The following is a 25,773-nucleotide window of genomic DNA, read 5'->3' as shown; positions in this document are numbered from 1 at the left end:
GGTCTTGCTTTTGGATGATTTTCAGCAAAATCTAATGATAGGAAAAGATTCTATGTCCCGGAAAGTGCTATTTTTTGGCTATTTTGGCCACTTTTGGCCTCTTTGGGACGCAGCAAAAAAGAAAAATATCAAAAATCTGAGAGTGTTACATTCCATCGCTTACTTAGTTGTAACTTCATGCAAAATTTTCGAAAAATGTAGTGAGTAGTCATTGAGAAATTCGGAACAAACGCACGAGTGGATAAGGTTGAATACGAAGGTCCAAATCCAAATCAGTGGACCAACAACAAAGACTTTTATACAAATTTCCTAAAATAGCCATTTTTTCACAAAAATTACAGTTTCAATAATTAAAATAATTGGATGTTGTATTCAGAGAAGAATAAATAGCGACAGAAAAAGAAAAGAAGAGACAGAAAACATGAGTAAAGGCGAAGAGATGGAAGACAGGGGACAAGAGGGAAGCGGACGGCAATAATACATGAGAGAGAAAGAAATGGGGAGAAATGGGTAAGATACAGAAAGAAAGAAGAATAGATGAGAATAAACGAAAACAAGATAGAAATCAGTTCATTAAAGTCAGTTTACATGCTGCAAAATTAATTAAATAGTTAGATGTAGTAAATAAGACAGTCATTTAATTAAAAATAGATATATTAACGAGGGAGTTTAAAGTATTTTTTCCACACATTAAATACTTTAAAATAATAAATTACAGCCGTATTCTTTTTTTCTTATTTTTATTGTAAAAATAAATCCAGTGGTTTTAATAAGTAGAATTGAAATGTAACAAACAGTATTTTGTTGTCGTTTTAAGATTATAATTTAAAATGTAACAACAAATACACTCAATTCTGACACTTTTTAAATGTTAAAATCAAATTTTTGTAGCGTTTGTTATAACAGATTTATAATTTTACGAATTGTTTCATTGTATTTTCATACAATTAAAATCAGTGTTTATTTTTTAATAAATTTACATCTCATATAGATGCCGCATCACATGTAAAATAATGTAGAAGATATTGTTTATATACGACCGGGCTGCAAAAATGTTATAAGTGGCTATCGAAATTAAATAAACGTAATAATAATGAGCCGAAACACTCTGTTTTAATTAATTTATTGGGTTATGAATTAGCTCAAGTACTATTTTTTAATAACGTCGATCTCCAGTTGCCGTTGTAAAGTTGACGTAAGATTAGGTCTATATGGCTAAGTTTGATGTTTAAATATAACCATGTATCTATTATTTAAAGGACAATTGTCATTGTGCATTCTCGCTCAGTCGTTCAGAATTATAAAAGAAAATATTATTTTTTATTTATTTATTTTGCAAATTAAACCAAGAAGAATAGAGTTTACTTACAAATTAATGTCAAGTAAGAAAAATACGTAGTTCTATTTAGGATACTATTAAGTTTATGCACTATTTATATAAACATGTATAAAGTATGTATAATTTTGATATGCTTGTTTAGCAATGTTAAAATAATGGGTAAAACATTTCTGAAGCAGAATCCCATTAATATTTGATACTAATTAATAGCAAAAGCATTAAAGATTTTAGCAAATGAATTATTTTAAATATAAACACATTTTTATAGTTATATTATTTTTTTAAAATATAAGATTGGCCTTCAACGTGATTGAATTGTAATCAAACCTTAATGTAGATAAATGCTGCCATATTACAGTAGTTTCTTCTCCTGGGTCGGTGTTTACGTCCAGTGATGATATTGCTCTGCTGTAGGAGGTGATATAGAAAATAGTTCTTGGCCATCTAGCATCCAAGTCTCTTTCCTATATCTAATACATGATATAGAGCATTTAGAGAGAGTTCAAAGACTGACTGCTCGAATGTTGCGGTATCTCTCGATTCTGCCTTACGATAGTCGAATTATAAAAACTTAACATTTTCTCTCTTGAGCGCCGACGATTAACTTGATTTGGGCCTGCAATCTCCTCAATGAGTATTATGATATATCTCAGAACCAATTATTCATTCCTGCACCGGAAAATGAACTACGCGGACAGTACATGATTTTGTTTTCATCGCTGATTTATATTGAACAGAGGAAGAGCTGATTTCTCAATCAGAAGCCCTGAACCTTGGAATAGACTTAAAATTAAAGTAATAACTGCCCGAAAAATGCAACAATTAAAGGTAACTTTGGGCAAGTGCTAGACTACGGGGTCTTCTTCTCCATAATTTTTTACTACACTTTCCGTCCGTTGTACTTAAATACAATTGATTTATTTTTACCTAATAAACTAAACTGAATTGATTTAGTGGTATTATTTATTAATGGCATCATAGAATATAACACTCTACTCCCAGTCACCTCCGTCAACATCATTAATTTACCCAAATTATAACCCTTTCTAGGTTACTTGTCCTCCTCTTTTATTGTTCTTTTAAAGTTTGGATAAGGGTTTTTTTTTGCGGTAAATCTCAATCGTAAATTATTAAAATTATACAAGTTACATTGGTTTTGAAGTGTGAATTACTTTTAAATGACTAAAAGAGAATCTACATAATGCATCTATAAAAATGAAAAGTACGAAACAAACTATTTATTTTATTGATAGAGAAGTCTAATAAGTCGAGGCAATTAATAATGCGCGCTCTCAAAATGAAACGATTCAAATAATATAACCCGGCATTTTCACAGAGAGTCGATGTTAAAAAACGATTAGTTAAAAATTCAAAGCAAAGAGGTGGGTGTATACTCGATAAATAAGAAAATATAAATAATATCTAATACTTACGCTGTTTTAACTCCTATTATGTGCAAAGCAAAATAAAAGCGACAGCATGAGCTAATATTTGAAAATCTTACTTGCTAACTTAACCCTCCCGCTTACCTCTCACTTACCCTCAACTATTTTAAAGCTTTCTAACCCCATGCTCTCTCACACCTCTCAATCCCTCTCTTTTGTCTCTCCCACTCTCTCGATCGATATATCTATGTATCAGTATTTGTGTGTACTAGTAGGGCAACCTGGCGTTGCCTCGGATTAAATGATGATCAAGGAAGTTTTCACACTGCGAATACTTTTATTGTCATTGAAATCGGTGAAATCTTCACCTTTTCAATCAATTCGATTGACTGCCTGCTCTAGTCGGGAGCCTACCACGATGCATAGGGAGGTACCTTTACATACCTCTCCAAAATGACTTAGTCCTCAATATTCAGTAATCTATATTACACTGTAAAGAACCTACTGTTGATTTTATGAAATTGTTTTTATATAACGGCTTGAATTAAAGTTTATATATATATATATATATATATATATATATATATATATATATATATATATATATATATATATATATAGTGTATTCCAGTTCCTGCTTTAGCTGTTTATTTGAATATGAAATCATGCAAATGGTCAGTCATCTCATAAGATGTATAGCAATAACATAATGAATTTTAAAGAGTCTACGACAATTTTAAATTCCGGTAAATAACGTCTGGAAACTTAGAGCTACTTCGTAATTACCAGCTTATTATTTATTTGGAAAACAGCCGATATGCACAAGCAGTTCAAATGGTAATTCAAAGTTAAATGTAGTTTAACTGAATATTAGTAAAAATGGGGAGCTTCATGTAAATTAAGTCATCTCCAGTCTTTTTGTTTTTTTTGTTTGTTTTTTTTTTCAAAATACAACAATAAGCATTGAGCATAAATTTTTTTAAATCCCCAAATTTCAGTTTCTTTGAAGTATTTTGAAGTGTATTTTATGAGATATAATATGGAGAGAAACAAATATTTTATTTGAAAATTCAAATAATTCAGATATTTCTTGTGTTGTTGCTCTATAAATATTAAACAAAAATGAACCAAAAACTCCTATTTTAAATTCTTATTAACACGTCTTAAACTTAAACTTTTAATTTGAGACATTCTCTAAAGTCAAAGTCATATGATATATTTTGATTAAATTTGGAATAAGGACTCTAGATATTACGTATTGGTTTTAATCGTTGTAAAGGGAACATAATACTGTCCCGTATTTATCTTATTTTAGGATTTTCCTTATAATTGAGCACTCTGCCGGATTTTTTTTTCCTGGCCTGAAACGGATTATACATAAATTCACACATACATACATTTATACATACATACATTTATACATACATGCATGAATGCACACGTCCATAGTGACATAAAAATGTTCCGTGCAAGGAATAAGCGTTTTCCGGAATACATACATGCATATATAAAAACATACATACATGGACAGAGGCATATATTATTATTATTATTATTATTATTATTATTATTATTATTATTATACTAAAAATCTGAATTTGCTTATTATGATTTCACCGTCTAAAATGTTAACGTCCTGACGTCATTTCTGACAAACTTTTAATGTTGAAATGTTGTCAAAAATATTTTGTGTCAATTTATTTTTATATTTTTAACTACAAAGTTAGGAGGGGAGAGACATTTAGTTTAGTAATATTCTAGAGGAATCCTAAATTATATTTAGTGGTTTTTAGTAGCGCTCTGCAGGCCTCTTGGGTTTTTCTTCTCTAATACCTTAAATAGTTCCGTTTCTAGAGGTGGGTTTAGAAAATTCATTTTAGTATTGCTCTTGCGGTCTCCTTACTTTCAGAAGTGCTCAATATCATAGATAGCGCTATAATTCAAAGTGATTAATATCTTGGATAAAGCAGTTATGATATAAAAATGAGTTGTTATTTTTCACTACTAGCTAAACAAAGTATTTCTCTTCTTGAAGGAGGAAACCCTCATACATATATATGTGTGTGTGTGTGTGTGCGTGTGTGTGTGTGTGTGTGTGTGTGTGTGTGTGTGTGTGTGTGTGTGTGTGTGTGTGTGTGTGTGTGTGTGTGTGTTTTGTTTTATTTGTACTCCTTGATAAATAATTAAAATTTTGTATACCTCATTTACAGGTTTATAAAGTTTTTTTTAACTTGAATAAATTTTCAATATCAAGATTTTTATTTTATATTATATATATGTACCTAGGTTATCACCTTCCACGTACATTTATATTTGTATATACAACCTTACGCTCATATGTACATTATCAGCTTTCACACACATTTGTTTGTACGTACGTTATTACATCTCACACACCTATGTTCATACATACGTTGTCCGTGTTAACACATATTTATGTTTGCACGTACGTTATGACCTTTATATATTTATATTTTTATGTATAACCTTTCACATATATTTATACGTTTGAATATATGTTATTATCTTTTACCTACGTATATTCGTACGTACATTATCACCTTTCATACACATTTATGTCTGTACGTATCTTATCACATTCCAAACACATCACATTTCACACATGCATTCACATTAATGCATTTCCTTTCATACACATTTATGTTTGAACATACGTTAGCACATTTCGCACAAATGTGTGTATGTACGTTATCACCATTTAAAAGCATATTATATTTGTTCGTCACCTTTTACATATTATTTTGGACTACGTTATCAGCTATAATGTACATTTTGATCATACGAACATTATCATCTGCTACACATAGTTCTCATTTTTGTCTCATACATACATATGTTTGTACGAACGTTATAACTTTTCAAGTGCAGTTGGGCTTGTACGTCATTATCACCTTTCATACTCACCTATGATTATACGTTTATCCATACTGTATAAGCTTCCACACAGTTATATTCGTAAAAATGTTATCACCTTTCAGACATATATATACGTACATACGTTATCATATATATATATATATATATATATATATATATATATATATATATATATATAGTTAAATGGAATTGTAGAAGGCGGTACAATGCAGAAGTAACGGAAAGACACAGGCTGAAGCAGGTGAGAAATTTATTAATACAACTTATAAATGCATGTGTACATATTCATATTTCATATACGCAGTATATTTATATTTGCACAGTGGTTACCTGAGAAAGTCGGTCTGGTGGTATGTCCGTGTAATATAATATTTCGAGAAAGATCTCTTCGTCAGATGTTTACTTGACTTTGACAAACGTGTAGTTGTAAGCAGTGACTATACCGCAGCAAATCATTGCCCGGGACTTGTGGGTAGTATATGGTTAGGTTTTTTTTATCTCAATTCTTATTTTCTATTTCTAAATTATTTATTTTATATTATTTTTTTTATTTATTTATTTATTTTTATTTTTTTTGTAATAGTTTATCTTTGGTTCAAACGTGTTGTTGTAAACAGTAAATAGTAACAGCATCGGGCTAAATAATTGTCCGGACATTGTCGGTGGCTTTTTAATTTAATGTGATTGAGTTTGTTTGTTTTTCTTTTACTTATTTTTATTTAATTTATTTATTTATTTTATTTATTTATTTGTTTTTATAGTAGTTTATGTTTATAACGACGATATTTAATTAACTAGTTTATTTTTTGTGTGTTTCTAGTGGACGTAGGCTTAGAATAGGTCGGTTGGTCAAGGGAGACTACTCGATGGGTTGTTCTAAGGGGGGATAATCGTTACCAATATTTCTTCTTGGGTGTATAACGTTGCATTGCTTTTGTGTGTTTGTTTGTTTGCTTATTTATTTTATTTTAGTGATGTTGTTCTCATTCTGGGGGTATATTATTTAGTTCGTTATGTAGTGTATATATACTCATTTATGGATTCATGTATCTTTAATTCAATTACCAAGTAACTATAATTATTTATTTATATATGCAATTAACTATAAATATTTATTTATATATGCGTTATGACGAAGTGGTTAAAGTTATTTCGGGTGTTTTATTAAAAAAAATTTTATATAAAGTATTTATTTTTTTATTTTATTTTTTTATATAATGTATTTATTTATTTGGGTTTCCTTGGATTTCTGTTTTTGGTGTATTATGTCTCATTGTTATTTGCGATTAATATTGTTAGGTTTATTCGGAGAAATCAATTGGGTTATATTGGGGCATATAAGCTTATAAATTTGCATGAGTCGTATACATGTAGCCGTGTAGCCTACATGCTCGTACCATCTAATTCATATATCTTAGGCTTGCTATTTAATTGTTAAGTATTGTTATTATTAATAATGTGTAGTAATCTTGAATAGGGATTGCTTATTTATTATTTTTTTTGTTTATTTATTTTGGTTTCTTTTAATTTAATTTTGGATTTATTTTTTTTTTGTTTATTATATTTTGTTTGTTTATTTATTTTTAACTTTATTATGCAACGGTGGGATGGTGTGCATTAAGTTAAGAATGATGAGCCTAATTCATGTCGGCGATTAATCTTGAGGTGTAATTTGGCAATCAGGATTGATTCTTTGATACGAAGGCTGCCGACATTGCGTCCGGTGGCTAAAATCTCTACTCTGATGGATTTGTTGGTGTTGCCGCATGTGTGAAGGTGTTTGCGAACAGAAGAGGCTGGTGTTTTTATGTGTTCTTTTACTCTAATGTGCAGGTGTCTCACTGAGCTACCGACGTATGATTGGTCACATTTGGTGCACTGTATGCGATATACTGTGTATGTACGGTGGCACATGTTAGTGGAGTTAATCGGGCAGTTAGTTAGAGTGCAGGGTACGTTACTTAGGTGGGTTTTGCGTTTTGACAAATGTTGTCGTAGTGATGGCCCAGTGTGTATAAGTTGTACTTTCCCAGGTAACCACCGTGCAGATATAAATATACTGCGTATATAAAATATGAATATATACACATGTATTTATAAGTTGTATTAATAAATTTCTCACCTGCTTCAGCTTGTGTCTTTCCGTTACTTCTGCATTGTACCGCCTTCTACAATTCCATTTAACTACATAATATACAATGCTTCAAGCAAACTACACCCACCATGTATATATATATATATATATATATATATATATATATATATATATATATATATATATATAATTTATTTTTTAGGGGGGAAAAGGAAATCCAGCAGAGTGTTCTCAATTGTAAGGAAAATCCTAAAATAAGAGTGTATTTATATTTTGTTTACAGAAAGTTTTTAGATGGGACAAGTATTGATACCGTCGGTTTCAAACCCGATAATAAGGACCGTTTCAGATACCAATATCAAGCTCTCTTCAGCCAATACTCATCTCTGAGAGCTTGATATGGATATCTTAAACGGTCCTAATAATCGGGTTTGAAACCGACGGTACCGATGACTAGTCCCATCTAAAAACTTTCTGTAAACAATATATATATATATATGAGCAAACAAGTTATATATATATATATATATATATATATGAGCAAACAAGTTATATATATATATATATATATATATATATATATATATATACACACGCGTGTGTGTGAAATGTTATAATGTATGTACGAATATAATTGTCTGAAAGTTGATAACGTGTATATCTATCTATATATCTATAAAAGTGAGCGTGTTTGTATCTGTGTGTCTGTGTGTCTATATACATTTCCCTATGCCATAATTCTGTCAATTTTTAGTCTACAGACTCGAAATTTGACATACAGGGTACTGAGATTTGGGAAAATCGATATGATCGGTTTTCGGCCAGAAAATTCGCGATTAAGGGGTCAAAGCTCAACGATTTGACCTTTGAGAACTCTACCAAACTTCTCCGACTATTTTGGGTCTAAACACTTGAAATTTTAGATATAGGTTCTTTGGATATGGATATAACTTTATACCTTGATTTGAGCCCAAAACAATAAATGTTAAGGGGTCATAATAAGGGTCAAAGTTAAAAAAATTGACCGTTTTTGTTGTTATTTTTTTTTCTATGAGGATGTATAAAAATGAATAGGAAAGTATAAAAGGTAATAACTTTTCTTTATTCATTTTCTATTGGTGAAGTGCAAGAATACAAAATGTTATTTTAAAGAAATTAAAAACTTTTATTACATGTACATATTTCGACCGATCGTTCTGTCTTCATCAGTGTAGTGAAATTGACGTGCATGCACGGGGAAAGACGAGAAAAGAAGAGGAAAGAGAAGAAGATATAGCCAATGAGAAGGTCATTTTTAATACATATAGATATAAGTACATACATACACACATGCACACAATACAAAGTGTATAAGACGTTATGAGGAGAGACGCTGTAAAATCATTTGTGAATCAATGGATTTTTTTTTCGTAAAAAAAAAAACGGCACTTCCAAATTCAACTTTATTTTAAATAGATACGAAACGCTTCTTTTCATTCATTTTATATAATAATATATACATATACATGCGTAAACAAACAACTCCTCATATGTACATACATATATATACATATATATATATATATATATATATATATATATATATATATATATACATATATATACATATATATACATGCACACATGAATGCATGCATACACGTACATACAAATACAAATTAATAGATGTATGCACAAACATAAACGTGTGCATATACATAATCGTATAGACAGCTTTACATATATACACAATTATATAAAGATACATAAGCAAATGTGGGGGGAGAGAAGGACGGGGATGAGGACAGAAGATATATAGGTGTGTGGGAAATATATATATACATACATATATATATAAAGAAAATTAACATAGAGAAAATGTATTTTGAAAGACCATACACACATATACACGCACACACATATACATATATATATATATATACATGTGTGCATAAAGATTCATGTACACATACACATACGCCAGCATAAATGAATACATATTATGTACATAGTACGCACACACATACATAACATAAGCCTATATGTATGAGAATATGAAGAAGGATAAAATTTAGAGAAAATGTGGAAACTTCTGAAAGAGTTAGCTGGAGAGGAAAAACGAAAGCTTTTCCCACCTCCACCGTGCATATCAGTCTTTAGGAAATGTTTATGGTAATTTTTGTTGTTATAGAAATTGTAGCCATTGAGTAGTCCCAGGTTATGTATTGTGCGTGTTGAGTCTTACAATGAGTTATTTTTCATATTTTCGTCTCCGATATTGTATATAAAAAGTTGATGCTATGAGGATGTATCTGATGTCTATTATGCGGTTTAGTAAATTATACTGTATAGCTACTGGGTGCTGTGTAGATTTATCTCTAATGGTATGTTTGTAGTTGTTAAGGTGTAGGCGGAACTCCAGGCCTGTTCTCTCCCAGGGTATTGTCTTTTGAGCATTCAGTGCAGTATAATAAATATACGAAATTTGAGCTATTGCATTTTAGAGAGGGGATGTTTGAGTTACATGTTGCCTGGATGTGTAAATGTGTTGTTGGTGTTAATGTGTTGGCATATTAGACATCGAGACATGTTGAATGCTTTGTTTTCTTGAGATGTAAGGTGCGGTTAATCTGAGTAAATGTGAGTAAAGAATGTAAGTTGGGGAGCTCTCGTTTGGCACAAAATAAGGGTTGATTATATATTGTGTTGAGTGTGGGGTCCTGTTGGAGTTATTTGAACATCCGTATTATGGGGTTGTGTAGATATTTAGTGTTATTGTTGAAGTCAAATACCATAGGTATTCGTGTGGATGTTTTGTTCTTTTTGTACGTTAGTAGATTATGTCTGCTAATGTGCGATGCTCTGTTGGTGTCTTGTTTTATTATTTTGAGTGGATAGTTACGTTGGGTAAAGTTATTGGTTAAAATGCCTACCTGTGTGCCATAATCGGATGGGTTTGTACATATCCTTTTAATACGCAGGCATTGACTGTATATGATAGATATTTTTGTTGCGATTGGGTTGCAGCTCCCAAAATGTAGGTAATTGTGTCCATCGGTATGCTTCGTGTATAGTGATGTGGTGATATAATTATTGGAAATGTTAACCAGACCGTCTAAAAACGGAATGTATGTTGTGGATTGTTCAATTGTGAATTTTATAATATTATAACAGTTGTTTAATGTGCTGATAGATGTCGATCCGTGTATTTTCGCCGTGTGGCCAAATGACAAAGATGTCATCTATATATCTGCAATAGTGTGTCAGTTTGGGGTGGTATGTGTGTATGTGTTTTTGTTCGAATGTATGCATAAAGATGATGGAATAATTGGAAGCCATTTTTGTTCCCATAAAGTGTCAGTTGTTGAATGTAAAATTGTTGTGTTAAAATGAACTCTACAATATTGGATATGTCTATGATATTGGTGTCTTCTAAGTTCTGGGTTTGTAAAAACTCTTGCACGCAGATATTTCCTCATCATATGGAATATTTGAGTAGAGTGAAAAAACATACATCGTGACAAGTATTGTTTTGTTTGGTAAGTTACTGATGTAGTGTAGGATCTGTAGGAAATGTGCCATCCATGTAACTGGGTATTTTGGCAGCAGGAGGTTCAGGATACTGTCTATATATTCCGAGATCGTCTCTGTGAGGATTACGATAACCGAAACGATAGGTCTACCAAGTGAATGGATCTGGAGAGCCTTAACCATGTGGTATATGTTTGTGGGTTCCTTAATCGATCCCTCAGTGTTTCACGTGTCTTCAAATGGGAGGTGTGCAAGTATGTCGCTGACTATTTTCGGGAGTTTATAGAGTTTGGAGAAAGTGTAAAAGACAGACGTGTTGTGATGTTCTGGTACTAAATTTTCGACTGTTGTCCTAAAAGTTCGATCTAGACTGTGGATTAGAGTGCTGGGATCTCTGGGGAGTGGTTTGTAGAATTCTTTGTTCGCTAGCATGTGTTCATTTCTGCTATGTAATCATATATATATATATGTGTGTGTGTGTGTGTGTGTGTGTGTGTGTGTGTGTGTGTGTGTGTGTGTGTGTGTGTGTGTGTGTGTGTGTGTGTGTGTGAATTGTCAACAACATAGGAAAAAAGTTGTCAGGATATCACTGACCGTCTAAACAGTATTTTTACACGAATCATATATGTTTTATTCACTTCAAAAATAAAAGAGGATAATGAGAAGTATTTTTTTATCAGGGAGGTTAGTATTAATGTTATTTATAGATCTGAAAGCATATATGAGTACATAAATGAACCATTTGACGTGCTTATCGAGACGGAAATGAAACCAAACATAAATCAATAAGACGATGTGCAATGAACATATATATATATGTATATATATATATATATATAAGTGTATACATATACAACATTAAATATACATATAGATCTACACTCATAAATATGCATACATGCACATGCAAACACGCACACACATATGGATATGAATATATATATATATGCATGTATAAATATAAATATCGAATGATATCTAAAATACTGTAAAATTATACATAAGTTTATACATATGTACACATTTAATCATATATATATATATATATATATATATATATTAGGTTGGTACAAAAATAATATAGTATTGACGTTCCAATTTATGTCAAAAATCGATATATATATATATATATATAATATATTTATTTATTTAAATAAATACATACATATACACTTTTTAGTATACACACATAAAAATAATATAAAAATACAGGATTCAGAATTTTTTAATTAAAATGTAAAAATCATTAATAAACTTTAAATAAATCAAATAAACTAAGATATTTAAGTAATAATTATTAATTATTAATAATATAAGATACATAATGATAACAACAGATGAATAGAAAACAACTAACACGTACATTACTCACATCGGTTATTATTTAATAGATGAAAAAGCGACAGAAAACAATGAGTAAATGTCTGGGGAAAAGTATAGCTACAATTTAGGCTATTAATACATTTATGATATCCTGGAAGTGGAAGGAAATTAATATTGTAATAGCAAAGTATTAAAGATGTATATGAAATATATAAATAGTTCTATTTGTTAGAAAATCTAATTGGGTAATTATAAAACTGTAGTCTTACAAATTAATTTAATTAAATTATTATATGGAGTTTGTTAAAGTAAAGTTAGAGGAAAATAATAAGTGGTACATTTTTATAGTAGAAAAGTAACTATAATATTATGTAATGCCAATTTAAATTCTATAAAATAGAATAGGAAGAAATATATAACAATAATTTAATACAAACATATAAATAAATGCATAAATCTATAGATTTTTAAAATTAAAAAGACAGAATAAATAAACAAGTAACTATCAGGAAAACACAACACCGGCAAGTTAAGTATCTGTAGGTAGACATAACAAAGAAATTATACATTTATTCAGTAAGAGTTAATAGATACATTATACGAAGAACTAAACTCATCTACAGTATAAAAATAAATGTTTGTCGAGAAAGGGGACTAGTTACACACTAAGATAATTTTAAGTAGTTATATATGTACTAAATTGTATGCTTCGAATCAATCTTTATATTTCTGCCACAGTGCTTAATGGATTACTTACATCACAAGTCCTGATGTTATATATTGGTTATCATCTGATTTCTCACTGGAGTTATCATTGTGGTACACCATTTACGTTTTGGTGTATATAACATCAAAAAGGATTCCGTGTGCGTATGATTGTCTCTAATATAATTGGTTGTGTGTTTGATTATCATAAAGGGAATCGTGTGTGTGACATGTATTTTCAGAACCTACCTCTGCTTCTTCGATGTTGGACCATCTGGAAATTTCTCATCATGGAGGGAGACTTGATACCTGTTTGACGAAGATTTATCACTCCAAGACGATGAAATGGTTTTATAGTTTTTATTTCACTTTCCTCAGAGGTCCTGCAGAAGTGGAAGTGAAATCGGCCTGTGTGGGGGTTCTACTTCTACACACGTCAGCGTTCGTCTCCCCCCTCCCCAGTTAAGAGGGGGAGACAACGGAAAAACTTCAAAGCCCAAATCAAATCTCTCAGATCTAGCCAACCTGCCTGACCACGTCACATATACGTAATCTGGTCAGCTGACCTTCGGTTCTGGTAAACGTGTCTACCTCCACGTTTACTCACCTCTCTCTCTCTCTCTCTCTCTCTCTCTCTCTCTCTCTCTCTGTGTGTGTAACACTGAGAATTATTGCAAAAATTACTCTTAGAGAAACAGATGTGTGTGACACTAAAGTCCCAGTCATAGTTCTGTTCCAGTGATTGTGATTTTCTAACAAAACAGGCTACCCTGTAATTATCAACAGTTTATCTATCAATAGTTCTTAGAAAGAAAAATGAAGTCGGTCCTCTTATTTTATGAAGACGAGGTCTTAAAAAACATTCACATTGACGGGTGCACAGAATAAACTCTTCCAATTGTAGTGTAAAATTTTGCACCTGAATGACCTTCAAGATCAGTTCCTCATTTTTGTCTATACCATATATTTTTACTCCACGTGTAATACGATGGAACCTGATTATAGATAAGAGTTTTTGTAAAATTGTCTCGTTCATACAATTTAAAAGTTCAGTAAGAGTTGTGTCTTTTGGATTTAAGGAAACTTGAGTTGCATTTTCCTTTGTGAAATCAACCCTCTAACATTTTTCAAGATTAACTGCAAACTGTTAGATTATAGGATGTCTTCCATGAATGAAAGGATTTCATTCATGGAAACTCTTCATTAGTATCGATATATTTACAAAATTCATATCGAGTAACTTCATGACTAACATTTTTGTAAGCAAAACATGGCGGCATGAGATCCCTAATTTATGTATTTGCAAATATATATAATAGACTTCACAAAATTAGAAAATTAGACATTTATGTGAACATTGAATATCTTTAAAAGTAAGGGAGAGTAAGGTGTAATCCACCTACTGTCAACCTCATGCGTGCCAACCATAGTTTCAAAGCCATCATCTTCAGGCGATCTTCTTCTATAAAAGAGACAACCATCCTCACTAAACTAAGTTTCAAGCAGAAAGTTTTTACGATATCTTATTGTACATTAGACATCAACCATGCAGGGGGAATTTCTTTCGATATTACCACACACACTATGTGACTTCTTACTAACTCAAATAAGGTTGGATTAGTTTGTATATCAGTTAACTCAACTGATGTAATGGAATCCATTTGATTGGAGTTGATTTTTCTGGTAAGCCACAATAATATATTCGCACGAGGTAAGCCTCTCTTTTGCCACTGAATTGGATACATATAGCATCGTAGTGTGCCAAAGATTTCTGATTATTTTTATCAAATTCATTACTTTTATCATTTTCAAGCGTCATACCCTAGCCAATAGATTTTGTCGCTTGATTTAAGTTTGTCCAAGAAGCAGTTTATTTGAATTTTTTTACACTTTGGACTGAAGTGAATGTAGTAAAAAATGAATGATTTTGCATATCTGAAATGTCATTGCATCTTGGGCCTTTTTTTTTAATTGACGTGAACACTAGAATATTTCAATTAAAAGTTAAATATGAACAGGTAAAATTATAGAGGAATAAAGGCGAATCAAGTGAGGTTTAGGTTGTTTAAACAGTTGTATTAAATTGAGCTTAAATTTGCAGTTTTTGGAAAAATTACAAGTGTGGACTTTCTTTTTGCCGGCACTGTACATTCAGCATGTGATCTCTTAAATAAAAAAATATGTCTCTATTACCAAAACTTTCATCAGCCATCATAAGTGCCACTTCAGTACATGTTGGTAAATTGAATCGTCTAACATGCTAATTGGATGATTTTTTAACTACTCGAAATTCTGTTGATGAACTTTTTCTCCGTGGCTGCATTACCGCTAAATGGAGTGTTTATCCTAAAAACATAATTCTAACGGGAGTGATTGTATAAAAGATATTTGTAATAACATAAACAAAAATATACACACATCTATTAAAAAATATATACTATCATTGATAAAAAAAATTATATGCACATAATATTATCATGGTTATAGGAGATTTATTGACGACCTTATACGTATTAATGATAACGAGGAATTTTTAAAAGTAAGCATACAATATATCCAAAGGAGTTGTCTTTTTTATAAGGGATTCACCATTTATCAACACCGGGTTGCCACTCGAGAATAAAGGTTAATGATTGTAAGATGGTAATGTAGTAATGAGTAATTGAGTACAATTTGATTATTTAAGGGGACGGTTTAATAAGAACATGTTTACTTAAGAATTGAAGGTTACTATGCTGTAATCCGCCGGGAGGCAGGCTAACGGAACAGTGGTCCACAGGCGGACAGTTCTAGAAAAGAAGTTGTGTACGTAGAATCTGCGTTTGTATCTAGGCATAGATAGAAAGTGGTGGAAATTGTTGATGGCGGCTGTAGCTAGTCGAGTGTTTTATGAAGGTTTGGCAAGGGGACCATAGATTGGAGCTCAGATGAGTATTTGCCATGAAAATAACGATAGATCAGCCAAGTTCACAACGTTTCTTCATTGGTAAAGGGGTTACAAATAAACGAAAATGCATCGCCTGCTAGGTTTCGAAGCTGGTTTTAAACGCAAGGCAGGATAGGGAGACCTGAGCAGCTGCTGCCCAGATGTGGCAACAGTATTCCATTTTAGGACATACAGATTGGGGATTGCATCGGCAGTGAGATACCTACTGGTGCGGTAGCATAATCCAACCATTTTTCAGCGATCTTGGCAACAGATTTGATGTATGTATTTCATTTCAAATCAGGAGGGAAGATCAGTCCCAGAAGCTTATTAAGACATGGTACTTCCTAAAGAGGATAGCCAGACATTTCAACTGAGCCTGTGCATTACGTTTTTAAGAATAGCTCGCGTTATTTAAAAGTAATACATTTTATACATCTAGTCTCTAGCGTAGTAACAATAATGAGTAAACAAGGTGGTTATGATAATAATATTTAAACAGTTAAATAAAGCATTTGTTAGGTACACTGATACTTTTTAAGTATAGAAAACTAATCAAAGTATATTAATTAAAAAATGCAACACTCCATTAGTAATGTATGAAAAATAAAATAAAAATGAACTCATGTATGTATTTATAATAGTTTTATGTTTTTAAATAAACTAAAAAATATAAAGAGATTATTAGTAAATCAGAATTTAATTCTCTATATGAATAAAACAGTAGATAGGTATGTAATTATTTACCAGGTAAACTCTTAAACTACTGGTCACATAGCACTGAAATTAGCAGGAAATAGTAATTATACAAGCAAGGATGCTTTATAACGAGTAAAAGTTTTGTTTGGATTGATGAATAACGTGTACAGACATATATCGGCAAGTTGAAATGCGCAATGTTCATTTCAACTGGCCGACATTTTTTTTTCTTCTTTCTGCGCATGCTTACATAAAATTAATTTTTGAAGTGTGTTACTATTTAGGCTTTTATATGTTTCTCTCGATAGCAAAATCGGTAGAGAATGCGGCTGGAATGTTAAATGTGTTGGTTTTTTATTCTAGCTGATTGCATCAAGTTATTTTTCTAACTTTTGCTATCATGTCTTTGTATAATAAATGCCAATATCTGCACGATTTTAAATATATTTAAATGTATTTTACGGCAAGCATATATATATATATATATATATATATATATATATAGTCATCCACATACAGTATTGTTTGGCAGTATCACAGCTCATCAGCGCGGCTAGAATAGAAACTACCTCAAAACAGGATTGAAAATCGACCGGTTAGTTGACAGTCAGCGCTTCTCACCGTTAAGCTATTTGGCTGCTACTAAGATAGGCATGCGAAATTACAATATTTCAACATTGGTCAAATGCCTAAGCACTATTTGTTTACAAAAAGAGCATTGCTTCTTACACTACCCGCAGTTCGTTACGTCGCTCCCGAATATGAACAACTTAAGACAGGGAGCATTTATAGTCATCCAAATACAGTATAATTCGCTGTGTCACAGCTCATCAATGCAGCTAAACCAGCAACTGCCACAAGCCAGGCTAGATGTGGCTATATATATAATGTTACTTTTTGAACTAGAATTTACATATAATATCAACATAAATTTCTCATTCAGAAAAACCAATATTGCAATACTAGATCCAGTGGCGTAGCTAGAGTAAACGTCACACTGGACAATTCGCTCAAATGTCATCCCACTGACCCACACTTCACTCTATGATAAAGGGGGGGGGGGGTCGCCTTCCCCCATGTAAACAGAATTTTAGTGAAATATTAAACGGTTCTTCTGCTCAGTTTATGTCGGTGCATTATTTACGGAATACGATTAAGTAAACTGCGGAAGCACCGGTTTAAAAGCTACACAAGTTCTATAATTGAATACCCCCTCCAAAAAAGAAGGAAAATTATAAAAGTATATTTTTGTAAACTGCTCGTGAAAACTTACTGACAGCATTATAAGAGTCCTAAATTATGGGATTAAAAAATGAACGAATCTCTTAGTAAAAGAAATTTGTCTCTCTCAGAACAATGACAAATTGTAAAACAACGGCAATCTATACTATGACGAGTCACTTAGTAAATAGATGAATAAATAAATTAATTAATTGTTGTTATGAAGAAGAAAAGAGGGCGTTAGAAACGCAGTCAAAGAGAAACGCATAAAAAAAAGGAAAAATCGTTTGGTAAATAAAATCGGAAAAGATGGTTTGAAAACAAAAAGACACGTAACAGCCGATCTGCATTATTAACTCACAAAACGAAGTGAATAAAATAAAATAGAAGGGGATCAACTGATTATAATAAATAACCTTATCATGGCTACAAAAAATCTTCCTCTCCTTTTCTCTCTTACTTTCCCTCTCTGTCCTGCTCTCTGTCGACCTATTCCACAAATCCCAATCCTCAACATGAAATACCTCCAGAAAAATAACACGTGTAAACCTAGAACCCCATCCTCCAACGTAGACTCCTACTACAATGTCTACTTCTCCAACATCAGGGGTCTACGTTGTAACCTTCCAAAGGTTGAAACCCAATTACAGGAGACGAAACCAGACATATTCTTCCTAAGCGAAACTGGCATTAGGCCAACCGCTTCCCTTGACGAATTCATAATTAAAGAATACTCTAACTTAACATCTAAATCTGACCCCCAAGATCGCTATGGACATGGAATATGTGCTTACATTAAAGATGGGTTTCCGTGTGGATGGGATATCTCAAGAGAAGACCCTAATTTACCTTATATGTGCTTCCGGGTTGCACTTGCTTACACCACTGCATTTATATTTGCTCTCTATCGCCTCCCACAAGAGCGGAGTTACTATCCTTAAGAGCATATCTGAAAAAATTGACCACATCCTGTCTGCTCACCCTTCAGCTAACATCCACATTTGTGGTGACTTCAATGTCCACAATGCGGAATGGCTGACCCACTCTAACAAGACAGATGATGAGGGGAGGTTCTGTGATGATTTTGCCATTGGCTATGATCTCACTCAGATTGTCCACGAACCCACCCGATTGCCCGATACTTCCGGTCAGTATGCTAGCCTTCTAGACCTTTTTCTCACAACTTCCCCTGAGCTATGTTCAAGTTCCGTTCTGTCTCCTCTGGGATCTTCCGACCACGTAGTTGTATCAGTTAAGATAAAAACGAAATGCAATAAGCCTAGAGGTGTACCTCTCCACCGTACTGTATATCGATACTCTACCGCTGACTGGGATAGCTTCCGTACACTTATATCCGATCTACCACTGCATTCCATGTTTAAAAAGGATGTGTCCTCTATAGTATAAGACCTGACCGAATGGCTAATTGTAGGCATAGACCGATTCATACCATCTAAAAAATTCCAACAAAAACCTAACAGCCAGCCATGGTTCTCCCCAGAATGTGATGCTGCCATCGCGCACAGAAATAACTTTTTCCATAGCTACCAACGTAATAGATGCACTGAGACTAAAGCTGCGTTCAGGACTGCCAGTAACCACTGTAAAAGAGTAATAAAAAATGCAAGAGAGCTATATGCTCAGTCCGTTAAATCCAAGGTAGCTGAGCAGCGGCTTGTTTCCCACCAGTTTTGGCAAATAGCAAACAGGATTCTGAACAGAAGCGTGCGTTCTATCCCAACTATCATCTATGGACCTGAGGTTATCTCGTCAGCATCGGACAAGGCCAAACTATTTGCCAAGAACTTTGCAGCTAATTCTACCCTATGCGACAATGACCATCAACTCCCCGTATTTCCTCCTACAACGGACAAGACGCTCTGCAACATACAAATATCTGTGCGTGAGGTTGCCAAGCTAATCAAGAACCTTGATTCCAGTAAAGCAACTGGCCCTGACGGCATTCCAATTATTGTGCTGAAAACGATTCAACCAGAACTTGCCTCCATACTTACAAAACTCTGTAAGCGTTGCCTTAAAGAGAAGTGCTTCCCAACACCCTCTAAAACCTCATCAGTATGCTCTGTATTTAAGAACTCATGTGATAAGTCCTCTCCCTCTCAGTACAGACTAATAAGTCTCCTGTGTGTCATGAGTAAGCTGCTGGAATCCATATTAAATAGAGAAGTAGTCAACACCCTCAGGAGAAATAACCTACTTAGTGACACGCAATATGGTTTACGTTCTGCCAGATCTACAGCAGATGTGCTAACTGTTATATCTCATAGGATTCGCGAATCTCTTGACAAAGGCTTCCTCTCTAGGGCAATTGCTCTTGACATATCAAAGGCCTTCGATAAGGTTTGGCATAAGGATCTACTTCACAAGATGTCCAGCTACGTTATAACTCGAAATGTTTTCTCGGTCATAAAATAATTTCTCTCCGATACGCTCATAAGAGTAGTAGTTGATGTGCAGAAATCATAAGGCATCAATATTAATGCTGGAGTCGCTCAGTGGTCCATCCTAGGCTCAACTCTCTTCCTGATCTACATCAATGCTCTCCCAAAACACATACTTAAATCATTCGTTGACATCTATGCTGATGACACGACCATCTACGGCAACACATCAAAGGCCGTAAATGACAAAGTTCTCTCATATTCTCTCTCTCCTCTGATCTTGAGCGGGTGGTACAGTTGGGGAGGAGGTGGCTGGTTACTTTTAATGCATCTAAAACCAAGCTCCTATCTTTACATCATCAACGCTCTGATCCCCATCTGGCATCAATTGATATGGGTGGCTCTCGTCTAGGGGAAGCTCCATGTTTTGATAAGCTTCTGGGCTTGACCTTTACCCCTGGCCTGAAATGGAATACGTACATCAAGTCAGTTGCCAAGATCGCTTGAAAAATGGTAGGATCCTTCCACCGCTCCAGAAGACATCTAACCCCTGATGCAATTCTCTATCTGCATAAAAGCCAAGTACGTCCAAGGATGGAGTACTACTGCCACATCTGGGCAGGAGCTGCTAAAACAGCCTATCCTGCCTTGACAGAGTACAAAATAGACTTCGTGGCTTAGTGGGTGATACCCTTTTCTCTTCCCTGCAACCTCTCTCCCACAGGAGAGACGTTGCAAGCCTGTTTTTATTTTATCATGGCAGGTGCTCGTCTGAACTCCAATCTCTGGTCCCCCTCGCCAATCTTTTACGAAAAACACCCGTCTAGCTGAAACCACTATCAAAAACTTTCTCCACTCCTTATCTGTGTCAAAATCAAAACGTATATTCCATGAACAAAGCTTCTTTCTTAGAAGTGCACGCCTGTGTAACTCTGTTCCGGTTGCTTGTTTCCCACCTGACTACAACCTGGATGTCTTCAAGTCCAATGTAAACAAATTCCTGATGAATCGCCTCCTTAAGTAAGACACTTTATCAGGTCTCCAAAACTAACGTACTGTACACACAATAACCCTTATCCCCGAGTTGCTTCCAGGCCTTGATAAGGGGTGACTATCTTGTAAAAAAAAGAAGAAATAAGACACTTAAAAAAAGAATAGAAAAAAAAAGAAACAGTGAGTTAAAGATCTTTTTGTTTTATATTTAAATGTACACTAGAAAGAACAACGGTACTCATGCAGTTTTGTTGCCGCAATTTTACCGAACCTTTATGAGCGTTTCCAGGCAGATATCGAGAAGAACTGGGATATGTCGAGCCACTTAGCCAATCGAATTCAAGTTAGCAGGTGCTAAAAAATTCAATTAATTTCTTTTATTCAATTATCTATTTTTCACAATTCACACTTTAATAAAGTTTTTTTTTTTGCTAAAGTTTCCAGATAATTAAGATAATGGATCTATAAACTTTGTTGACCTTACTACACACACGACAACGAACCATGTCGAAAGAATGTTGAGGGAAGCAAAGCAAAGAAACAAAATCAAATGTGGGACCAATAGGGAACTATTAGAAAGCTACTTGACAGACTTCGCGTGGAGACAGATATTCAAAGATCCTTTCGCCTGCATAATGAACCAGGTAGCTCAATATTACCCTCAGTTTCCCTCCACTTTTTCTACGCACTCTTCTCTACCTTCGTGGTTATCGTCTGCTTTTGCAGCAAAGGAAGATTTGCCAACCACCCTACCCTCTATATTTTCTTAACAATTTCCCCCCAGATAAAAAAAACAATGGCTCCAAAACAAGAATAAATTAAAAAAATTAATTAAAAGGTTTCATAAAAAGATGTCTAAAAAATTTTTCCCATATCTTGTTTTACTTCGTTTTCCTTTTTTTGTTAAAAGTTTCACCAGTGGTGTTTTAATTATTTTCTCTTTAAGATATATTAGCAACTATTTTTCTTCATTTGGGGTTTTGGTCTTTTCAGAAACGCTCATGAAAATTGCGGTAACAAAGCTAAGTACCAAAAAAACTTTTATAATATTTTTACAGTTTTCTTTCATCATATCAAATTTGATATAGACATGTGTAAAAGAAAAATAAATTTTCGTTTCTTCCATTTTTCATTGTGGGTTGTAGTTGTATTTATATGAAACAAAAACAAAAAATAAATAGAAAAGTGATACAATGCGGAAACAAACGAAATCACAATAAATTATTTTATTAAATATCGGAACATTGCATAAAACGCTTGTACTTTGATCTTGAAAAGCAAATATTCACTTTTAGAACATTTAAATGCAAAACACAGTAATTCACGAAAGGATGTACCTTCGATATTATAGTCCTACAATGAATGTTTTCTTGTTTTCCTTGTGGAAAACTGGTCAATGACATTGTCAAAATCTATTTGTCTTGTAAGTTCGTTTTCAATGGACAGAATAGCCAGATGCAACAGTCTCGACTGGCTCATGGTTGATAGGAGGTAATTTTTTATGTTTCATTTTTGAGAAACTTCTTTCACACGATGCCACAGAAGCACATATTGGCAGAAAGAAAGTGTAAGATATGGTAATGACTAAACAATCCCCACTTGGTGAAAACTGTAGGAATTGCAGTACAGTCCAATGCTTGGCTTCTTCGAAGTTTATTTCAGCTGTTTGTAGGTGCCGCCTTAAACGTGGAATTTCTAGACAAATGTCTTCTTCAGATAGGTCATCATACACAGTTGTGAGCTTCGCAACAGACAACTGTATTGCTCCCTCGCCGGCACAAAAAATATGATCTGGCTGAACGGCAGATTTTTTTAAATGTCATTTACTCTGGCATCCAACTCGATATGGAAACTGTCCAGACACTCTACCGTTACTTTCTCAGTCCTCTGCTGAAATGACAATCCAGCATCTCTTGCCTCCTCTCCTGGCATTCTGTTCTTTCTTCTGATTCTTCTCTCTGTAGATATATCAAGTTCTTCACATTTTGGAAGGGACTTGCTAGACGACATTGTCAACAACATTCATACGCTGCTCTTCCGAAAAGACCTTGAGAGCCCTTAGTTTGGTAGCAACCATGTTCAGGGTAATGTCTGGTATTTGTATGTACTTCTGATCTACGTTTACTTCTTGTAAAACGTCAGTCCAGAATAACAAGAAAGCAATGAAATAAAAGTCGCATATAGCTCGTAACAGGTTGTGCCTAAAACTATCGACAGAGGCGACGGCCTTTCACAATATTAGAATCGTTTTGAAGATTGTTTTCGGACGAAAAATATCGAAAAATTCGCTAAAGACATTAATTTCTTCACCCTCAACTGGGCACTTTTCTAAAAGAAGGGGTCGCTTTTTTCGCCAATATTTTCGAAAGATATCCCCTTTTTCGATCGACTAGCCTTAATTAAAACCTTTGTCACTTCCGGTTTGGCGATGGAGGAATATTAATACGATAGCGTGTGTGGTATTTTCTGTATCACGCTTACATCCGAGACGTTTAATTTTATGTACTACATTTCTTGTAATAAATATATATATATATATATGTGTGTGTGTGTGTGTGTGTGTGTGTGTGTGTGTGTGTGTGTGTGTGTGTGTGTGTGTGTATAATCGTTTATCAATTATAATTTGGAACAAATGGGCGGCTTATTAGAGCATAAAAATCCAATTATCTCACCATTTCATAGCATATGAACAGGATTCTCTTATTGCCATAGCAGTATTCACTATTTTATTTTATAACTGCTATCTAATGCGTTAAGCAAACATTATCAGTACACTTGTCTTTTCATTCCCTTAAAATATATACGAGTATCAACTTTGTTTTCTCGACGATTACTTTTTTAAATTCCGGTATTCAATAGAAGTCATGGAGTTTTAAGTAAGGTGAGCAACAGTTTTCATAATTAAATTTCAAATTACTAACATTTATTTTCTTAAATGAAATTTTAATATTATTATTTAATTGATATATCAATACACGTTTTATTATTTTAAGCCTAAAACCTAACCATTTAAAGCGTATACCTATATGGTCAACATTTGTTTACATTCTACAATGTTAAACTTCAGATTATTAGCTGATACAACTCATTCCGATATTAATGGATTATTGGAATGATAACATTCCTTTTACTTAACGAACACTAAATCACCTTAATGCCAGCATACACACATATATTTACATTATAGCCAACTATACTTTGTTTTGTTATTTTCTTTTTTTTCTGGGAATATTTACATTTACATATTTTCCGTTTAATTATACATTACCACCCTCTTTTTTTCTAAACACGGGCTCAGTTTATTTACATATCCGTTTCCTATCGGATCGGCAGAGAGAGAGAGAGAGAGAGAGAGAGAGAGAGAGAGAGAGAGATTTGTTTTTTATACATCACAATGAAACGAAAAACCTCCATTTGTTTATTTTGTTTTCTGTTTCGATGTATAGATTTTATTATTTTTTACGGTGATATGTGAATTTATTGACACAAAGTATTGCAGTTCATAATAAATAATAAATGATAACTACACGAAAAAAGTTTTGTTATTTAATTAGGATAGGATTCCATGTTTCCGTTCGTAAATAAATTTCTGCTTCCTCGTGTGCGTGTGTGTTTGCCTTATGAATGTGCAGCATCGGAACAGATACGACGCTTTCAGCCTTGCCCCGAAAACCAACATATTATTATAGTTACTGTTTCGAAGACGGTATGCACTTATATTAGCGTACTATTTTTTATTATAGTTTTTTCACGTTAACTTAAAGTTTTATTGCATTGTTAGGTGAAAATACAGAATAACTGAAAATAAAATGTTTTTTTGGTAAAACTTGCGCTGTTTTACGGTTGTTTTAAAAATGGAACGGAAATTTACATTTCGTTCCGTTTTACATTCGGTACATTTTTACATTAGGTCCAGTCATTCTCCAGATTATTCAAGTTGTTTTTGAAGGATTTCAGTTATTTTTTAAGAATTCAAGTCATTCTTACGGTCATTCAATTCATTCTTAAGTTACTTTAAAGTCATTCTAAGTCATTTAATTTTCATTTATTTAAGTCACTTTAGCCCATTTTTCGGTCATTTTAGTTTATCTTTAAGAATTCCATGTCAATCCTACATTCACGCATTCATTCATTACATTAGAGCACGCGACTAATTGCTAACGCCCTTATTTCGTTTACAAATTAAGTTATTTCGTTTTTGTTTATAGAATTTAATTTTTATACCAAAAATAAAACTTTCATTTATATATATATATATATATATATATATATATATA

At 33.1% G+C, this 25,773-nt stretch overlaps 1 protein-coding gene across 1 annotated transcript in view; it reads left to right on the top strand.

Moving 5' to 3' along the window:
• Window positions 1–24,134: 24,134 nt before the first annotated feature.
• Window positions 24,135–25,773, top strand: part of LOC145247270 (organic cation transporter protein-like) — a 139,378-nt gene continuing 137,739 nt past the window's right edge. Inside the window, exon 1 of the mRNA XM_080108875.1 lies at window positions 24,135–24,377. The gene's annotated coding sequence lies outside the window, so the exon portion shown is untranslated. The remainder of the gene's footprint in view (window positions 24,378–25,773) is intronic.

The sequence above is a fragment of the Euprymna scolopes genome, chromosome 25, assembly GCF_053919585.1.
Source record: "Euprymna scolopes isolate OS-2025 chromosome 25, ASM5391958v1, whole genome shotgun sequence".
NCBI classification, from domain to species: Eukaryota; Metazoa; Mollusca; class Cephalopoda; order Sepiida; family Sepiolidae; genus Euprymna; species Euprymna scolopes.
This window is presented reverse-complemented; position numbering and strand designations above follow the sequence as displayed.